The 17,734-nt window shown below is 40.3% G+C and overlaps 1 protein-coding gene across 5 annotated transcripts in view; it reads left to right on the forward strand.

The window, feature by feature from the left end:
- The first annotated feature begins 16,327 nt into the window (after nucleotides 1-16,327).
- The window catches only part of ALG6 (ALG6 alpha-1,3-glucosyltransferase), a 57,597-nt gene continuing 56,190 nt past the window's right edge, over nucleotides 16,328-17,734 (forward strand). For 3 of the 5 annotated variants that reach the window (XM_067726400.1, XM_067726403.1, XM_067726404.1), the window contains exons 1-2: nucleotides 16,334-16,454; nucleotides 16,992-17,162. The gene's annotated coding sequence lies outside the window, so the exon portion shown is untranslated. Of the gene's footprint in view, nucleotides 16,455-16,957; nucleotides 17,163-17,734 lie in introns of all 5 variants that reach the window. The other 2 variants (XM_067726401.1, XM_067726402.1) reach the window with 2 other exon arrangements.

Here is a 17,734-nt window from a genome sequence, read left to right on the forward strand (position 1 = left end):
GATGGGGGTAAATGGGACCTTCCCCAAGCCAGGCTGATTCCAGAGTTCGGATAAATGTCCCTGTGGATGAGAATTTTGTTTCCTGTTAATATTTTTTGGACTCCTGAGATGTAATCTTTTATTTTTAAATCCCATCCCTCTCTCCAGTTCAAACTAGGATATCATCCACTGCCACAGGAAAAGGAAACCATAAGAAACAAAATGTTAAATATTTAGCTTTTGAGCACCAAAACCCAAAGATGTGGCAAAACAAAAAAAGCGAAAAACATGTTTGGATGAGTACAGTTGTTTCTGGTTCCAGAGGAGATGCAAACTTTCTGGACTAGAAGAGAACTCAAGGACAGCCCCAGGCAAACCGGGACAGTTGGTCATTCTAGTTGGGAAGGGGAGTGAATCTTCTGTTTTCAACTATACTTGATATTTACAAAATGAATTACAAATTTCCTGGACTAGAAGAGAGGAACAGTCCTAGGCAAACTGGGACAGTTGGTCATCCTAGTTGGGGGTGGTCTTCTGTTTCCAATTATACTTGATATTTACAAAAAAAATTAAGTGTTGTTAGGGTACATTGAGGACTCTAATTTAGTATTCTACTAATAAAGGCAAGACTCGGCAATATTTCAGTGTTTCCATTATATATGACATAAGTAGATAGCTGGAACTCCCCAAATTTTTAGGAGGGATGCTTTATTCGTGCACTACTGACTTGAGTTGGCTATAATTTTCAATTCTATTTTTCCTTTTTAATTGAGAATTAGTTCTAAGCACTTTACGTGAATAAGCTATACAATATAATTCATACGTATTATTTTCCAGTTGTTTTTGTATAACCATGTTTATTTACAACATAAATAAATTGGAAATGACTATAATAAGTATAAGCTATGTTGAGTTAGAATTAAGAGCACAGGCTTAGAGCCAGACTATTTGAGTTTGAATCGTAGCCTTGCCTCTTACTAGCTGTGTGATATTAGGCAGGTTCCATTTCTTCATCTGCAAAACGGGAATTGAAATAGTATCTACCTAATAAGGTGGTGTGAGGATGAATTTAGTTAATATATGTAAGGTGTTTGTAACAGTACCTGGCACATACTAGGCACTCAAGGATTGTTAGGTGATTTGCAAGTTCTTTTGCCCTATTAATGAAAAAAGAGTTTATCGCTAATTATTTTCATAATTAAGACTTCATTAAGAGTTGAGAAGGCAGGTGAAATTGTTTTTCTGAGATGACAGACTGTTTTTTTTCGAATTTTATTTTATTTATTTTTTATGCAGCAGGTTGTTATTAGTTATCTATTTTATATATATTAGTGTATACATGTCAATCCCAAGCTCCCAATTCATCCCACCACCCCCACCCCTCCCCGCCGCCACTTTCTCCCCTTGGTGTCCATACGTTTGTTCTCTACATCTGTGTCTCTATTTCTGCCCTGCAAACCAGTTCATCTGTACCATTTTTCTAGGTTCCACATACATGTGTTAATATGCGATATTTGTTTTTCTGACTTCACTCTTTATGACAGTCTCTAGATCCATCCACGTCTCTACAGATGACCCAATTTCGTTCCTTTTTATGGCTGACACATTGGTTTTTTCCTAACTTTTAATGAGGTCATGCTGTGGACTGCACTGTATCCCATTCAACATTCATGTGTTAAGTTGTAACCTCAAAATGACTGTATTTGGAGACAGGGTATCCGGGAGATAAAGTTACATGAGGTCATAAGGGTGAGGCAACAGTCATCCAAGTTTTCTTTTCCCATTCTGCTCTACACAAAGGTGCCTGATGGAGCAGAATGATGAAGTAGAAAGAAGGCCTGACATCTTGGCCCAGGCCTGCCCCTCATCAACTGAACGATTTGGTGTAAGTCTTTTAACCTCTTCATGTCTCAGTTTTTTCATTAGTAGAAAATGACGTGCAGGAGATTAGTGTATTAATTGGGTTGAATTACACATCTGAATTGATGACAAGGCTGCAATGAAGGAGAAGCAACAATATAGAGACCAACAACTTGGAAGACAAAGTAGTTAGAGCCAGAAGCAGCTTCCATGAGGATGAGTACCTAGGTTTTTTCAGTGATGTTGGGAAGGGCATTCGATATTCCATAGCAGGTGGAGTGGAAGTTTGAGTCCATTTTGCTTGGTCTTAAGAGGCAGGGAGACTTTGGCTGCCATCTGGGTTATGAAGAGCTTTTGACTAGAAGCTCTATAACTCGTCTTCCAACTCTTGGGTTCTATTAGTTAATGACTATAGGGGGTGAAAATGGAGCAAAGAGCGAGGATGAGGTCTCATTTATGTAAAAAATGAAATGAAATATATAATTGGTCCCCAAGTTCCCTTTCACTCCTGCAGGCTACAGGGGTCTGTCTTCCTTCTTTCACATATGTTTTTCTCTACCAGCCCTTGATATCCATTTTAACTTGACTGAAGTACCTTGTCTGGGTCCTCAGCATTCCCTGGAACAGCCCTGGTCCTGTAGGTCACTAGGGGCAGTGTTATCCCCTTTCAGCTTACTTCTCATCTATACTTGCAGCATGTATATTAGATTAGGGCTAGGCTTCCGAGATAAACCTTGAATTCCAGCTCTGCCACTCACTACCATGAGCAAGTCACTTAAGCACTCTATGCTATATGGCATTTTATGTTTTAATCTATTAGGTAGGGATAAATAAAATACCTATGTCATATTGTGGTTGAAAGGATTAAATGAGATAATACTTGTAAACTCTTCAAATATTAACTGCCTTGGGAACAGGAACCATATCTTTCTTTTTCTCCTGCCTAGCATGTAGTAGGTGCTCAGTAACTGTTTTTTAAATGAAAAAAAATGGCTTAGCCTGGTGTCTGGAATATAGTAAGTGCTCAAGAAAAGAACGCTTTATGTATCACCTTCTCTAGTAATCTTCAGTTGCTTTTGCTGCCCAGCATCTATTTGCTGATTTTCTAGTAGCAAAGCCCCAGTTCTCCTTTGTGAAAGTTCCCCTTCTTTATTCTCAGTTCTTGAGGTTCTGGTGGGGCTGACCCCATATCTCTGCTCCATGAGTTGGTATGTGGCCCAGGCCTGGCTCAATTTAGGACAGTGAGAGTCAGGCCAGATCTTTTTCTGGACCTAATGTGAGAGAGATTCTCTCTTTCCATCTAGGCTGCGAAGTTGGTAAAAGGTAATCTTGAAGCTACTGGTGGCCATCTTGTTCTATGTGGAAGAATCTGCCCAGGAATCACGTTAAATCTTGCACAATGAAAACAATGTACCAGTTAGAATGCGTTCAGTTGCAAGAAAATGAAAACCTAATTAATGGTGACTTAAGCAATGAAAACATTTTACTACGTAGAGGTATACAGCCCAGGACTGGTACTGTGATTCTGTAACGTCATCAAGCATGTGGGCTCTTCTATCTTTCTGTTTTATCATCCTCAGCTTTTGGTCATTATGCATATTACTTTTGGTAGAGAGAATAAAAACTCCCCAAAGATGTCTACATCCATATACTCAAAACCTATGAATATATAACTTTTGATGGCCAAAGGGACTTTGTAGATGTGATTTAGTTAAGAATCTTGAGATGGGAAGAGTAATCTGGTTTATCCAGGTAGGTCTAATGTAAACAATGGTCCTTATAAGAGGGAGGCAAGAGAGTCAGAGTCAGAGAAGGAAATGTGTTGAAAGAAGCAGAGGTCAGAGAAACAGAGATTTGAAGCTATTATGCTGCTGATTTTGAAGATGGAGGAAGGGGCTGTGAGCCAAGGAATGCAGGTAGCTTTTAAAAGGTGGCAAAGATCTAACTTCTAGAACTGTAATATAATAAATCTGTCTTTTTTTTAAGCTACTAAGTTTGTGGTAATTTGGCAATAGAAAATTAATACATCACCCATGGTTGCAAAATGGCTGTCAGAGCTCCAGGTATTTTTGTATTTAATGCAGGAAGAAGAGATAGGAGCTAGAAGGGCAGAGCACACTGCATTTATCCCCTTTGTTAGAAAAGGAAAAAACATTCACAGATGCCCTACCAGCTGACTTCCCCATACACATCACTGACCAGAACTTGGACACAATGGCTACTTGTACCTGCAAGGGAGGGTAGGAAAGTATCTCACTTTCCAGCTTCATTTGTTTTGTAGATGGGTTCTTCATTATTTTATTTTATTTTTTTGCGGTACGCGGGCCTCTCACTGCCGTGGCCTCTCCCACTGCGGAGCACAGGCTCTGGACGCGCAGGCTCAGCGGCCATGGCTCACGGGCCCAGCCGCTCCGTGGCATGTGGGAGCCTCCTGGACCGGGGCACGAACCTGCGTCCTCTGCATCGGCAGGCGGACTCTCAACCACTTCCCTGTGCCATCAGGGAAGCCCGGTTCAGTTCATTATTAATGAAAGCATAAGAGGTTATGTTGGGGTGTAGAACCTGGGAGCATATGATTGAAGGTGCCTTTCATCTGGGAGCAAGGGCCATGGGAAAATCTTGGTCCTATGTGCTGCGTGTCATTCACCCACAGCAGCCTGAGGCACAGTGATGGAGTGTCTCAGAAACTGGTCTTCTCATAATCCGGGGTTCAAGTATTTTTGGAAAATGATAATGGAGAGCATTTGAGAGCCTTTGGCTGGAGAGTACCGGTGTGTGCCTTGAACCAGAGCACGGGAAGCCTGTGTTCTTCATAAGTGGATTCTTCCCATCAGGCATTTGTGGAGAGGGTCAAGCCTGCTCCAAAACTGTAAGAACGAGTGAAAGCTGAAAACTTAGTCAGAAGAAGGGCCCTAGAAAGCACAAAAGAAGGTGAGAGCTGGAGTGGAGAGGGGAAAGAGAGGCAAAATCAAGTATCCTATGAGGGATATAATGCAGAGAAATCTAGGTATGATTTTTATCAGTGTTTACCTGCTTGATAGTTCTCTTGTGGGGACAGGCTTTCCTCCGTGAGAGGCAGTGATGAGATTGGTGATTATAGCCAGAAGCTTAGATAGACTCCCGGGCATACAATGGATGTCTGGGCAAAGTATATGGCAACTGCAGCTTTTGACAAAAGTTCAGAAGCCTGCTGTGGTATACCAGAAGAAACACACAGCACTGAGAACAACAGAGTGACTTTGACAGAGCGATAAAAGCTAAAAAAAAAAAAAAAAAGTTGGCTTTAGTAGGGATCACCCTCATTGGCATTGACTGGACAGTAGGATTGCCTTACTAGTCCTGCCTGTTGGATAGAAGTTTGTTTGTTGGTGTGGACTTTCCACATATCTGAGTGAGGGAGTACCATCCTCGATCCCCATCCCCACCTCCTAAAGAAATATAGGTATACATGTATGCATAGATGTATATGCACAAAGATGATCATTGTATCAATGTTTGTAAATAACAAAAAAGCAGAAACTGCCTAAATGTCTATCTGAAGGGGACTGGTTAAGTGAATTATGCTATATTATCCATATAATGCAATGCTCCAATGCTATTTATATGGCTGATATAAATTCCATATTATATTAAAGGAATCAAGCAAGATGCAGAGCAGTGTGCAGAATATGTTCCCATTGTGGGGACTTTGTCTCTGGGGATGGGAACTCAGGCTTTTGGGAGGAAGGAAGACATATTTTTGCTTGTTCTGATTTTTTTTTTTTTTTTTTTGGCGTTATGCGGGCCTCTCACTGCTGTGGCCTCTGCCGTCGCGGAGCACAGGCTCCGGACGCACAGGCTCAGCGGCCGTGGCTCACGGACCCAGCCGCTCCGCGGCACGTGGGATCCTCCTGGACCGGGGCACGAACCTGTGTCCCCTGCATCGGCAGGCGGACTCCCAACCACTGCGCCACCAGGGAAGCCCTCTGATTTTTTTTTTTAACTGGTGGTATTATACTAGTTATCTATTGCTATATATAACAAATCACTTCAAAACTTAGTGACTAAACACCCATTTTCTTTCGTAACAATTCTAAGGGTGAGCAAGTTAGGGCTGGGCTCACCAGGTAGTTCTCCTGGTCTTCTCTTGGTCATGTGGCTGCAGGAGTCTGGTGATTGGACAAGTCCACGTTATGATTTAACGTGGACTCATTTAGGTGTCTGGCTGTGGATGCTGGCTGTCATGTGTGCCATCTGCCTCTAGCAGGTCAGCCTCAGCTTCTTGACATGATGCCTGTGTTCAAGGAGAGCAAGAGCTGAAGTTGCAAGGCCTCTTGAGGCCTAGACTCACAGGAACTCACACAACACTTCTGCCATATTCTGTTAGTCAAAGAAAGTCACATGGCCAGCCCAGCTTCAAGGACTGAGGAAATAGACTCTATCTCTTACAGGGAGGAGCATCGAAGAATTTGTGGCCAATTTTAATCTACCACACACACATATTACTCTTTCCAATAAAAGACTACTTAATTAAAAAAATAAGTATGTAAACAAGTGGGACCTAATCAAATGTATGAGCTTTTGCACAGCAGAGGAAACCATAAACTAAATGAAAAGACAACCTACAGACTGGAAGAAAATAATTGCAAACGATGTGACTGACAAGGGATTAATTTCCAAAATATACAAACAGCTCATGCAACTCAATATCAAAAAAACAAACAACCCAATCAAAAAAATGGGCAGAAGACCTAAATAGACATTTCTCCAAAGAAGACACACAGATGGCTAACAAATACATGAAAAGATGCTCAACATCACAAATTGTTAGAGAAATGCAAATCAAAACTACAATGAGATATCACCTCACACCACTCAGAATGGCCACCATCAAAAAGTCTACAAATAGTAAATGCTGGAGAGCATGTGGAGAAAAGGGAGTCCTCCTACACTGTTGGTGGGAATGTAAATTGGTGCAGCCACTATGGAAAACAGTTTGGAGGTTCCTTAAAAACTAAAAATAGAATTACCATATGATCTAGCAATCCCACTCCTGGGCATATATCCAGAGAAAACTCTAATTCAGAAAGATATATGGACCCCAATGTTCAAAGCAGCACTATTTACAATAGCCAAGACATGGAAGAAACCTAAGTGTCCATCAACATATGAATGGATAAAGAAGATGTGGTACATATATATAATGGAATATTAGTCAGCCATAAAAAGAATGAAATAATGCCATTTGTAGCAATATGGATGAACCTAGAGGTTATCATACTAAATGAAGTAAGTCAGAAAAGAGAAATATATGATATCACTTATATATGGAATCTAAAAAACAGTACGAATGAACTTTTCTGCAAAACAGAAAGAGACTGACAGACATAGAAAACAAACTTATGGTTACCACAGGGGACGCGGCGGAAGGGATAAATTGGGAGTATAGGATTAACAGATACACACTACTGTATATGAAATAGACAGCAAGGATTTACTGTATAGCACAGGAGACTATATATATATAGTCACTTTGCTGTACAACCTGAAACTAACACAATATTGTAAATCAACTATACTTCAATAAAAAAATAAGTATCAATGCTATTTGTAATAAATTTAGAGTATTTTAATAATTTGGTGGAACTTTGGAGATTAGTATAAAAACCGTCTAATTGTATAAAAAAGGAAACTGTGGTCAGAAAGGTAAAGTATTTTGGATAAGATAACATAGTAACAGCACCAGGAGTAGAACCAGGTCTCTGACTTCCAGGCGTGTACTCTTAATTCCACAATAGGATTTCTTTTTGCAAACAAAGCTTATTAGTGATCTTTGTTCTAGAGAACCTGACAACATAGCTCTACTGCTTTTATACTTAAGAACTTTAAAGTTTATAGCTCAACCAAGCAAAGGAAAAGACTAAAGAAAGAATCCAAGAAACAATGCTGAGAAAAGTAAAATGGGAATTTGAATTATCTAGGTTATCTAGTCTCATTGCTCCATTTTTTTTTTTAAGAAACATAACCTTAGTGTATCTGTAGAATAAATAATTCACCAAGTCATAAATAACTTGGTTAAAATTGCTTTATGAAATGTTCAAATGGGTCTAGATGATTTTTCCTCTTGGGATATTTTTAAAAACAAATGTACTGGGACTTCCCTGGTGGCAGAGTGGTTAAGAATCCACCTGCCAATGCAGGGGACACGGGTTCGAGCCCTGGGTCAGGAAGATCCCCCATGCCACGGAGCTACTAAGCCCCAGCGCCACCACAACTGAGCCTGCGCTCTAGAGCCTGTGAGCCACAACTACTGAGCTCGCATGCCACAACTACTGAAGCCAATGTGCCTAGAGCCCATGCTCTGCATCAAAGAGAAGTTACCACAATGAGAAGCCCATGCACCGCAAGAAAGAGTAGCCCCCGCTCGCCACAACTAGAGAAAGCCCACGTGCAGCAACGAAGACCCAATGCAGCCAAAAATAAATAAATAAATAAATAAATTTAAAAACAAACAAAAAAACAAATGTACTGTCAAGTATATTCAAGTTATTCTTGTTGATTCCACTGGGAATTTAAGTGTTCTCTAACAGCTCTGCTTAGTCTTTAATTAATGTAATCTTTATTATTAATTGGTTGGTTAATGAATTTTTAATTAATTTAGCAAAATGTTTATTGTGAACCCACTAATTCAAAATATTGTGCTGACAATTGTAAAGAATATAAAATAGAATAAGGTATTTAATCTCCTCTTAAGAAGCTTAACTTCTTGTTGGGGGCAAACATGTATATAGCTAACTATAACACAAAGAGGAATGAATTAGATGCTGTAAGGGAGATATTAGCAAAGTGGAATAAGAATATAGCAGAACAATTGAAGTAATGCCAGCTGGGCAGAGTGGTAAAGGCTATATTATTTGTGGCAGAAAGGAAGAAGAACCAAAAGAAACTTTTTCTATATATAGAGTGGTTAATAGAATTTCTTCACAGGAAGTGGAAGTTGGGGAATTTAAAAGGTTTAAGTGCTTAAGATGCATGTCTGGGTTATTGGGAACCCTCAGAACAGATAGCCATTTTTTCCCTATAAGGGGATTTTTGGGGTACATAAAGTTCTGAATTGAAGAATCCCTGTAATCATTATTACGTATGGATATCTGGATTAGATGGAGTCTACCGAACAATTAAAATCAAAGTTCTGGCATGCCACAGAAGCAAAAGCAGGTAAGTAGCCTTTCTAACAGAATTCTCCATTAACAGACTTACTTCTTTTTGGGTTTGCTAACACAGTACAATAGATTGTAAACTTTGATGAAAGAGGGGGAGACACAGGAAGATAACTTCTTAATTTATGTAAGTTGTTTTTTTTTTTTGGCGGTACGCGGGCCTCTCACTGTTGTGGCCTCTCCCGCTGCAGAGCATAGGCTCCGGACGCACAGGCTCAGCGGCCATGGCTCACGGGCCCAGCCGCTCCGCGGCATGTGGGATCCTCCTGGACCGGGGCACGAACCCGTGTCCCCTGCATTGGCAGGCGGACTCTCAACCACTGCGCCACATAGGGAAGCCCTATGTAAGTATTTTTAATTTTTATATTAAAGGTTTATCTTATGTTCATTCATTGACATTTTCTTTTGTGTTCAAAGATCACCTAAATAAAAAGGCAAACAGCCAGGCAGAAGTTCCTTAAAAGACAACAACAAGAGAAAAATGCTCAAGGTGGCCCAAGTTGCAGTAAGCATGAGTGGTAAAATATTTCTGTTCATTAGAAGCCCATAAACTACTCCTTTCAGAGCCTTGAAATCCTGAGAACAAGTTGAGTTGATGTGAGGATGCAGTTTTAACCAGTTATTGTTGCTTTTTTGGTTTAAATAAGACTTGGAGTCTCATTTTATGAGTGCCTATGTTATTTTTTCAACATCTGGTCACCTTATGATATGCAGCAGCTAATGGAGCACAGGATGTATATCATTGGATAAATAAGAACACTGTATTTTTCTTGAGGGACAACACATATTCTTGGGACTTTTATTGAGTTATGTTTTACTAGTCCTAAAATATTAAGAGTTATATACTTAAAAGATACAGAGCATAGGTATTACATCCACAGAAAGTATTTTAGTCAGTGAATGTTCAATGTAGCAGGTAGAGATGAACTTAGCACGTCTTGTAGACTGAACTGGGAACAGACTCTTCAGCCATAAAATGCACTTAACAGTCTATTTAATAGTGGTGAGGTCCTTGAAAATGCAATATCCATGCTAATCTCACCTTTTTCTAAATCACAGATGAAAAATAGGTCAGTTAGGCAGAGCCTTCTCTTTCTATTTAAAGTGTGACGTTTAATCTATTTAAACAACTACCAAAACTTTATTCATTCAATGTGAGATAAGCGTGCTGAGAAAGTAGAGAAGTTTATTAAGAACACAAAGTTTTCCAAAATTTGATCTGGATGTCTTAGGTTTTAGGACTCAATAAAAATCTCTGCTTGGTGGTTTTGATCAAATCGGTAACACCAAGGAGAGCCCAGGAAAAAAGCAAACCAGAATGTAATTAAATCTTACACTGTGAAATGGCTTAAAGGAACTGAGTATTTCACAAAAAGTAAGGCAAAAATTAAAAAAGGAGCCTCCAGAGAAAGACTTTCCACTTCCCTGATGCCTCTAGGGAAAATTCATTTGGGAAGAGAAGTATACACAGACAGGAAAGCTTCCCGCAGAGAACAAACCAAGGAGTCAAATTAGGGCTTAATGTAACTAGATACCAGCCTTGGTGCATTTCATTTAAACCACAGTGTTCTGTAGAAGTCTATGGAGAGGAAAATGCAGGGTATCTGATAAATCGTAATTGCACTTCACTGGGGTCTATTTTGGAGAATCACTGTTCACACATTTATTCTCCAGCCCCCTCATTTATTTGAATAGGATTTAGTACTCTCTGGCCCCAACCTCGCAATCAGCCCAAATGCATACCTACGGTAATGCAATAGTTCCATTCTTTCCCAAGAACAATTATAAAGAACAAGAGCTCCATTATTTGGATAGTAAACACAATGATACTCTACTACAGCTTTGTATAGGGGTTTTGGGAAAAACTTGCGGCTGTTTTTTGTTTGTTTGTTTTTAATTTTTCTTATCGTATGTTCTTGGGTTGCAGGTGTCAACTGAAGGGAGAGAATGTTTTCCTTTTCCTAGCCCTCTTCTCCAGATCCTGAAAGAAATCCTAGAGGAGGAGGAAGGGCACCCAGAGGTTATGAACTGACTACTGTGGATTCAATAATAGTTTAGTTCTGTTCAGTTCAGCTCTTATTCCAGAAAACTAACTCCATCAATTATAGGAAATAACTTTTTATAGATAGTTTTTTCCAAACCTGCCTTCACTGCATATCCAGAAAGGATTATTTTCCTTCACACCATCAAAGCACCTAGGTTCTTCCCTTCATTTTATGAGAATCATTCAGGTGATTTATGTAGTAGCTACTATTATTGGGCACATGTGTTATCTCATTTAGATTTTTAAATCCAAGTTCCTAGAGGCAGAGTGCTACTACTGACAATATCTGCCATCTCCTTTCTCATTAAAACCAAACCCAAAACCCACTGTAAAACAAAATGGTGATAAAAAAAAAAAATCACATCCTATGTATTTTGTGTCCTGCCCCTCTCCTCAGAGCTCTTTTTTAGTTTGGTAATCTTTTTAAAAAAATTGGTGAGCAAAAGCTAGGAAGCAAGGCTTTATTTTGTGACTTACCTGTTTTTCTGGTATGGGCTTTCATTCTTTACTACAAATAAAAATTTACTTAAAAATCTGACTTTACATCTTGATGTATTTACTGTAAAATTTACAAGTTGGAACCTCCTACCATCTTGATTTATATGATTTTAAAACGGAGTTCTTATCATTTCCCTTGGGGAGACTTTTTGGTTTGAATAGTTCTTACTGGCAGGTTGCCTCCTTTATATTTAGCCCAAATTTTCATTTTCAAAGACCATTTTAGACAAGTACCATGATAGCTCTAGCCAGTGGATCTGTGGGCCACATAATAGAGTGTGACAGTCCACTCAGTTGTGAAAGACACTGAAGATAAAGTAATAAAATTGCATTTGTGTTATCACATTGGCTTTACAAATCTGCTTAAACATCGGCCCATCAGTGTTTCTCATTATTGGAAATTATAGATGTTTGTAATTCTCCAAAATATGTTGGGCTAAGTTATGTCATATATTTAAATTTAAATTCAAAGTCCTGGACTGAGAGAGATGTAGATTTATGACACTCCTTGAAGGTGTGGGGGTCCATGAACCCATGAATATATTGCATTGCCACATTAAAGATCTCTTTTTATCTGTAAAGACATAAGCACCATCCTATATTTTAATAACTTTTAAAAACAGAATTTTAAAATCTTATGAGTTTATAAAGCTTCGACTTCCATACCAAATTATATCTGTGGACCTTTATACATTTCTATTTCTTCTGTCTTATTTAAATAACATCTGGATAAAAATAAAGATATAAAAATGATGTTCTTAGAATTGTTCCTAGATTCTGTGACAATAACACCATTCCAACTATATGGCAGGAACGTGTATTATTTATTTTATGGCCCAAATTGACAAAATTATATGTATGATTATGTACATATATACAGTTGAAAAATCTGTATTTGTATGAGAGTAATTCCAAGTGGCATCTGAAATTGACAGCAAAAATAACAGGAATTTATATTCTCCTGGGCTGTATACAATACTGGTCTATAAACACCTTAAGGGCAGGTTATTTATTCAAAAACTATTTGTTGAATAAATGAATATATCCATAAGTAATTATAGATGAGCTTGATTAGCTTCATTTAAGCAGTAAAGAAATTTAAATAATTATACTTTCACAGCAGATAATGCAGTTTTATGTTGATTCCACTTTGGTCTCTTTCAAATAGGGGCTTAGTTTCTGAAGTTCCCAAAACATTTCATCTCATCTATAAGGCTATTTGGTGGTTTGAAACAAGGGTGATTCTGTGCGTGTGCGTGTGTGTGTGTGTGTGTGTGTGTGTGTGTGTGTGTAAAAAGGGAGAGGGAAGGGAAGGGAGAGGAAGGAAGGGGAGAGGGAAGAGAAAGGTAAGTTGAATACTCTATAAAGAGAATCTTTCCCGTATCAACTATTTGGCTACCCACCAGAATAATTTATATAACAAAGACAGAATAACTACTTGATTCTTTTTCTTTATTTACCAGTTTTCAAAATAATGAGTGGTTTGCTAGCTTCCTCCATTGGTGACCTTTTCTTTTTTTAAAGTATCTTTACGAGCGCATGGACAATGTGACAGACAATTCACGTTTGATGTGTTTCAATCCATTGCAGTTATTATGCTTACCGATGCTCAGTGTGTCCCATCCATGGCCCTCGGGAGTCTCTTCAAGGTGGCTCTGGAGTCTTTCTGACATTGACCCTAGTAGTCTTTGATAGTTTCCTTGATACCTGGTGAACACAAATTTCCAGATTTATTTTTATGTATTTCTTTTCCAAACCTGTAATTAGCTACTTCTCTTGTGATCTCCCTTTCCTTTTTAGTAGAAATGGTGTTTCAAGACTACAGTCTGTATGCTAAGGATGCTCATTGTTATTGAATTGGACTTTGTTTTTAGTCTTTTCAGTAAAAAGAGCTAGGAAATATTTCCTCCCTCCCTCCCTCCCTTTTTTCTCTTCAGTAATTAGGTAAAATAAATCATAAGTTCATATTGATACTTAACTTCTATCTTACACCTTTTACTCCTTTCCCACACCAAGAATCCTGGTATCAAAATACCGGGATGGTAGAGTCTGAATACCACATAAATCTTCATTTTCTTTACCCCACTTTACACATACAGTAGTCTTAGAATCACACTAATCCTAATGCCAACAACATGAGTTACTAACAACAATCATTTAATTTTTTTTAACAGATCTTTTTTTTCTTAGGGTATATTGCACTTGGGATACATCATTAAATTACAGTGTTTTAAAGTCACTTGGGGGAATTCCCTAGTGGTCCAGTGGTTAGGACTCCACACTTCCACTGCTGGGGGCCCGTGTTCGATCTCTGGTTGGGGAACTAAGATCCCTCAAGCCACGCAGCATGGCCAAAAAGGAAGAAATAATAAAGTCACTTGGAACATTTATTCTCTGTGTAGTTGAGCCACCAACTGGATACACATTGTATCCAAATTTCTTTTGTTTCATTCTATTTCTGGTTTTGGGGGATTTATTTTTTTCCACTTAATTTTGTTTTATAATTAATTTTCAAAGTTCATAATCATACTAAGGACAGTCTTCATCAATATTTTGTCTTTTTTTAGGGGTGCAAAAAATGAAAATGACTTGAAAATGAATGAAAGTAACTAAGATTCATGTTTAATTATAGTCCTGACATCTATTTGCTGTATTTCTTAGGGAAATTACACCAGGTCTCAAACCAGCATTTCCAAAAAGTGTTTCATGAACCACTCTGTAGGGTGGGATGTCAGAGTGGGGTTGGGGTGTGGGGATAGGATTTCATGGTTAATGTCTGAAAATTCTGTATTCTCTTAGAGAGTCATGACTTACAATAACACACAAAAGCCTCTGAGAAAACCTGGAGTAAAGAATCCTTTTTTAGATTTGTGTAACCCATTGTTTTCAAACTTATCTCTGTATCAAAAGATGGTCCCCATACTTTTCTTTTACCTTTTTTTTTCTTTGACAATAGGTATCACACTGAATGACAGTTCTGTGGAACATTGGGAAATGTTGATGTCAAGTTTTCTTGTATGTCCAAAAAGGATAATAATACCTGTTCTACCATTCTCAGGGTTATTGTGAGGATCAAGTGAATTGGATATGAACAACTTTTAGCATATAAAAGACAAGACTATTTTGCCAATGGCTACATGGAAATTTGGAGGTTCACTCTAACTCTATGCTGCTTAGGTGGACTTATTCCCCGGAGTAGGCAAAGGTATGATGAAACCTGGAGATTTCAGAAGAATGGCAAATGACATAAAAGGGTCAATTGAGGAAGATGTACAGAGAAGAAAAAATTATTTCAGAAAACAGCTATGATCAGATGAATGGTTTTCACCTAGAATCAGGGAAGTGCTGGGCTTGATATAGAAAAGGGTTTGTTTTCTTAATAAGTGGAAGTGATCTGGGGACGGGACTAGAAACTACTATAAAAGTATGATTTGTGTGAGGAAGTTTGCCTAGTACATTGAGTATTCAGAGTACCTTTGATAAGGTATGTACTGATTTGTTAGGGCTGCCACACAGAAAACCAGAGACTGGGTGGCTTAAACAACAGAAATGTATACTCTCATACTTCTGGAGGCTAGAAGTCTGAGATCAAGGTGTCAGCAGGGTTGGTTTCTTCTGAGACTTCGCTCCTTGGCTTGTAGACTGCCATCTTCTCCATGTCTTCACATTGTCCTCTGCGCGTGGGCATGTCCGTCGCCAAATTTCCTCATCTTATAAGGATAACAGTCATAAAGAATTTGGTTCTACCCTAATGACCTCATTCAAAACGCATTTACTGAGCATCTGTTATATATAGGCACTGGACATTCAGAGGTGGTAGTACCTAGTGGAGGGAAAGAGCAGGAGTAGGTATATAAATGTAATGGTGGGGTAGTTCAGGTATGAATTAGAGGCTTTGACGTTCCTTCCACTATTTATTCAATGAACATTTTAAGCATCAACTTTGTTCTAAATACTGTGTCAGAAGCTATTGGGTTGGGAGGCAGAAAGGAGACTGATACCAACTGTAATCATTTGAAGATACATCTTTTATCATGTATTGATATTTCTGAAATTATATGTGTTTTACAATCATAGGAAGTTTAGATGGTAACTTTTGTTTCTCAGTGGTGCATAAAATAGTGGTGCTTCTTACAACTGACAGAGCCAATTAGATTTAATAAAACATGATTTTTGGGGCTTCCCTGGTGGCGTAGTGGTTGAGAGTCCGCCTGCCGATGCAGAGGACGCGGGTTCGTGCCCCGGTCCGGGAAGATGCCGCGTGCCGCGGAGCGGCTGGGCCCGTAAGCCATGGCCGCTGAGCCTGCGCGTCCGGAGCCTGTGCTCCGCGACGGGAGAGGCCACAACAGTGAGAGGCCCGCGTACCGCAAAAAAAAAAAAAAAAAATGGCTGTACGTTCAATACTCTTTCTTCCATGAATTGACTTCCCAGCCTTAATACCTTCTTCTTCGCAAGCATGTAGCTTGAGGAAAGTAAAGCAGGACTAGCCATGGGGCTGTTCACTGTGGGAAGCGAGCCAGGACGCGCCCCTGACAGGAATCCGTGGACTAAGCAGCCTTTCAGGCCTTGGCCCCGATCCCAGGAAAGAAGAGCAAGGGGCTTTCCACCTGCCCCGAGCCTCACCCGGACACCAGGCCTCTCGGGTTCCAGCCGCTGGGACTCCGCCTCCAAAGCCGGCCGCCTCCTCTCCGCGCCTTTTCCCCGCCCCTCCCCTCACGCTCGACGGGCTCGCTCCCGCGCAGGGCACGCGGGCGGCGCGCGAGCACGCGGACGCGGAAGGAAGGCCGGCAGGGCACTCCACCGCGGTGGCGAGCGCGCAGGCGCCTTCCTGGGACCCGCAGCGGCGCGAATCCCCGCGTTCCGCGGGCGGCGGGGTAAGGGGTCGGGTCACTGCTGTTCTGGGGCGCGCGGCCGGGGTGGGGAGAGACTGGGGCTGGCGGCCCGGCTCCCGGCACCGCTTCGCTCAGAGGAACGGCACGCGAGGCCTCGGCAGACCAGCCCGCAGGCTCGCTTGGGAGTCGGCTGGGGGACGCGGTGATGGTGGGGGGACCTTGGGCTGGAGCGGCTTGGCACCCTTGTTCCTGCGGTCCTGAGGGTCTGGCCTGCCGGAGAAAGGGAGAGACACATCAGGAGGGGTCCCTTTGGCGAGACGTGCTCACCTGGGATAGCAGTAGTCCCTGGCTGTGGTGTCCACCTGGGGGAGGCACCTTTCAGGCTGAAAGGAGCAAGTTCAGCCCTGGGACGTGGACGGCAGACTTTTTTTTTTCTGTCCAGACGCACCCTCGGGGCAAAGTAGGACGGAAAACTCCTCTGCTGCCCGCGTGGCAACTTCGTGGCGCGAGGATGGGTTAGGAAGTTACTGTGCTTTGCTTTACAGATGGGAAAAGTAATAACCCTTTTTACTGTTCAAGGAGAAGAGATCGGTTAAAAGTCTCACAGAATATCTTTGACCATAAAGTGCTCAGTAAAATTAGGTACTTCCCTTCACACACGAAGATCTCCATTCAGCAAATATAATACTTTATGAGTACCTGCTTTCTGCCAACATTGTTCTAAGCGCAGGGAACCCAGCCACGACTAAGGTAGGAGAATCCCTCCTTGCCTGGAACTTATATTCTAGTTGGCAAATAAATGTAATTTCCTTTATACTTTTTAATTGGAATATAACATGTACAAGAAAATACTGTACACAAATCATAAATTGTAACTAGTTGATTTATCATTAAGTAAACACATCTTTTAACCACCACTCAAATCAGGAAGCAACATTCACAGCGTCTTCTCAGAAGACCTTCCTGGAGACCTTTCCTCCCCAAAGGTAACCTCTTTCCTGATTTCTAACGCCACAGATTAGTTTTGCCTATTTATGAGCCTTTTGTAAATGGAACCATATGGTGTGCATTCTTTGGTGTCTAGCTTTTTAAACTCAAGATTATGTTTGTGAGATTGTTTCATGTTGTGTGAAAATATAATTTCTGATAGTGAAAAGAATTAGGAAGAAAATAAAGGTAACGGTACAAACAGTAAGAAGTGGAAACCTTAGTAAGGGTGGTCAGGGATGAACTTTCTGAGGGGATGACTTGAGGTATAAGATGAATGACAAAAGATTGGCCAGTGAGCTGACTTAAGAGCATTCCAAGCAAAGGGAATAGAA

This window comes from Pseudorca crassidens, chromosome 2 (genome assembly GCF_039906515.1).
Source record: "Pseudorca crassidens isolate mPseCra1 chromosome 2, mPseCra1.hap1, whole genome shotgun sequence".
Taxonomy (NCBI): domain Eukaryota; kingdom Metazoa; phylum Chordata; class Mammalia; order Artiodactyla; family Delphinidae; genus Pseudorca; species Pseudorca crassidens.